Here is a 3,718-nt window from a genome sequence, read left to right on the forward strand (position 1 = left end):
GCTATTTCAGTAAAATATGCCTTGTTTTCATAGTAGTCCTTGTGGTTTTTGGTCCCACGCTACATTGCTGAGTACCAAACCTTTTTTCAACTTCCTAAGTAGCTTTATTTCATGCTCAGCGGCACTTTTTTACTATTGGTATATTCACATGTTGTTTATTGCAATTGTGGCAATAAACTGCAATTTGACAGCACTGTTTGAATACACGCTACATGTTGCAATGCGTTTTTTTACCGTTATCTGGACTGGTTTTGCCACGAATCCCAGAAAAAAAACAAAACAGTTTGAAAGTCCAGTCTAAGGCCTCGTTTACACGTGCGTGTGCGTTTTGCGCACGCAAAAAAACCGCGGCGTTTTGCGTGCGCATAAGGCACTTAACAGCTCCGTGTGTCATCACCATATGATGCGCGGCTGCATGCTTTTCGTGCAGCCGCCATCATTATGACACTCCGTTTGGATGTTTGTAAACAGAAAAGCACGTGGTGCTTTTCTGTTTTCATTCATCCTTTTCACTGCTGTTGCGCAAATCACGCTGTTCGCACGGAAGTGCTAACGTGTGACATGCGTGGTTTTCACGCACCCATTGACTTCAATGGGTGCGTGATGCGCGAACAGCGCACAAATATAGAACAGGTCATGAGTTTTTTGCAACGGACTCACGTTGCACAAAATTCACAGACTGTCTGCACGGCCCCATAGACTATAAGGGTATGTGCACACGATGAGAGGCTTTTACGGCTGAAATGACAGCCTGTTTTCAGGAGAAAACAGCTGCCTCGTTTCAGACGTAAATGCTGCTCCTCGTATTATGCGAGGCGTCTGTGACGCCTGTAATCTTGAGCTGCTCTTCATTGACTTCAATGAAGAACGGCTCAAATTACGTTGCAAAGAAGTGCCCTGCACTTCTTTGCCGAGGCAGTCATTTTACGCGTCGTGGTTTGACAGCTGTCAAACGACGACACGTAAATGACAGGTCGTCTGCACAGTACGTCGGCAAACCCATTCAAATGAATGGGCAGATGTTTGCCGACGTATTGTAGCCCTATTTTCAGGCGTAAATCGAGGCATCATACGCCTCGTTTACGCCTGAAAATAGGTCGTGTGAACCCAGCCTTATAGGTCCGTACGACACGCGTGAAATTCACGCGCGTCGCACGGACGTATAACACGCTCGTGTAAACGAGGCCTAAGGTTTTGTTCACACGCACTATTTAGGGATGTAATTCATGTCACTTCTTGGGACGTAATTGGAGCCGTTTTCCATTGACTCCACAAAAAAACAGCTCCAATTACCTCCGTAATTGACGCTGCGAAAAACGCCTGCACATGCCATTACGTCTGAAATTCAGGAGCTGTTTTCTCCTGAAAACAGCTCCGTAATTTCAGCCGTAACGGACGTGCACGTGTGAACATACCCTAAGGGTATGTGCACACAACCTCTTTTCAGACGTAATGGAGGCGTTTTACGCCTCGAATTACACCTGAAAAAACGCCCCTAATACGCCTACAAACATCTGCCCATTGCTTTCAATGGGAATTACGATCTGAAAAGAAGCCTCAAAAGAAGCTCCAAATTTCATTCTCAGCTTCAAAAACGCCTGAAAATCAGGGGCTGTTTTCTCTGAAATCAGCTCCGTATTTTTCAGACGTTTTTTGTTAAGCGTGTGAACATGCCCTTAGGGTATGTTCACACGGCCAAATTACGGACGTAATTCGGGTGTTTTACGCCTGGAATTACGTCCGAAATTACGGCTTGAATGCGTGGACAAACATCTGCCCATTGAAAGCAATGGGCTGACGTTTGTCTGTTCACACGAGGCATATATTTACGCGTCGGTGTCAAAAGACGGCGCGTAAATAGACGCCCGCGCCAAAGAAGTGTCCTGTCACTTCTTGGGACGTAATTGGAGCCGTTATTCACTGACTCCAATGAAAAGCAGCGCCAATTATGTCCGTAAAAGACGCGGCGTTCAAGCGCCTGCACATGCCGTTACGGCTGAAATGACGGGGCTGTTTTCTCCTGAAAAAAGCCCCGGAATTTCGGCCGTTACGGACGCTGCCATGTGAACATACCCTAAGGCTGGGTTCACACGACCTATTTTCAGACGTAAACAAGGCGTATCATGCCTCGTTTTACGTCTGAAAATACGGCTCCAATACGTCGGCAAACATCTGCCCATTCATTTGAATGGGTTTGCCGACGTACTGTGCAGACGACCTGTCATTTACACGTTGTCGTTTGACAGCTGTCAAACGACGACGCGTAAAATGACTGCCTCGTCAAAGAAGTTCAGGACACTTCTTTGCAACGTAATTTGAGCCGTTCTTCATTGAGGTCAATGAAGAGCAGCTCAAGATTTACGAGCGTCAAAGACGCCTCGCATAATGCGAGGAGGAGCTTTAACGTCTGAAACGAGGCAGCTGTTTTCACCTGAAAACAGTCTGTCTTTTCAGACGTAAAAGACAGTTCCCGTGTGCACATACCCTCAATGAATAACGGCTCCAATTACGCCCCAAGAAGTGACAGGTCACTTCTTTGACGCGGGCGTCTATTTACGCGCCGTCTTGTGACAGCGGCGCGTAAATATACGCCTCGTGTGAACAGACAAACGTCAGCCCATTGCTTTCAATGGGCAAATGTTTGTCAACGCATTCAAGCCGTAATTTCGGACGTAATTCGGGGGTTAATACGCCCGACTTACGTCCGTAATTAGTGTGTGTGAAAAATGCCTGAAAATCAGAGGCTGTTTTTGCTGAAATCAGCACCATATTTTTCAGACATTTTTTGTTAAGCGTGTGAACATACCCTTGAGGGTATGTTCACATGGCAGCGTCCGTAACGGCCGAAATTACGGGGCTGTTTCCAGGAGAAAACAGCCCCGTCATTTCAGCCGTAACGGCATGTGCAGGCGCTTGAACGCCGCGTCCATTACGGACGTAACTGGAGCTGGTTTTCCATGGAGTCCATGGAAAACGGCTCCATTTACGTCTGAAGAAGTGACATGACACTTCTTTAGCGCGGGTGTCTATTTACGCGCCGTCTTTTGACAGCGACGCGTAAATATACGTCTCGTGTGAACAGACAAACGTCAGCCCATTGCTTTCAATGGGCAGATGTTTGTCAACGCTTTCAAGCCGTAATTTCGGACGTAATTCGGGGGTTAAAACGCCCGAATTACGTCCGTAAATAGGCCGTGTGAACATACCCTAAAACTATATTCTGAGCCATGCCACAATCGCATGCTAAAAAAGAAAAAAGTTTGCCACAAATGCACATATATGGACAGGTGACAACACAATTTTTACCCTTCTGATGTGTACAATTAAGGCTGGGTTCACATGAGCACATTAACGTCCGTAATGGACGGACGTATTTCGGCCGGAAGTCTCGGACCGTACTCAGTGCAGGGAGCCGGGCTCCTAGCATCATACTTATGTACGATGCTAGGAGTCCCTGCCTCTCTGCCGGACAACTGTCCCGTACTGTAATCATGTTTTCAGTACAGGACAGAAGTTCCACGGAGAGGCAGGGACTCCTAGCATCGTACATAACTATGATACTAGGAGCCCGGCTCCCTGCACTGAGTTCGGTCTGGGACTTCCGGCCGAAATACGTCCGTCCATTACGGACGTTAATGTGCTCGTGTGAACCCAGCCTAAGGCTACGCGGTGACTTGCGTCGTTAAGATCGCATATGTCGTGCTGCCAGTTACACCTG

Source organism: Rhinoderma darwinii, chromosome 1, assembly GCF_050947455.1.
Source record: "Rhinoderma darwinii isolate aRhiDar2 chromosome 1, aRhiDar2.hap1, whole genome shotgun sequence".
NCBI lineage: Eukaryota > Metazoa > Chordata > Amphibia > Anura > Rhinodermatidae > Rhinoderma > Rhinoderma darwinii.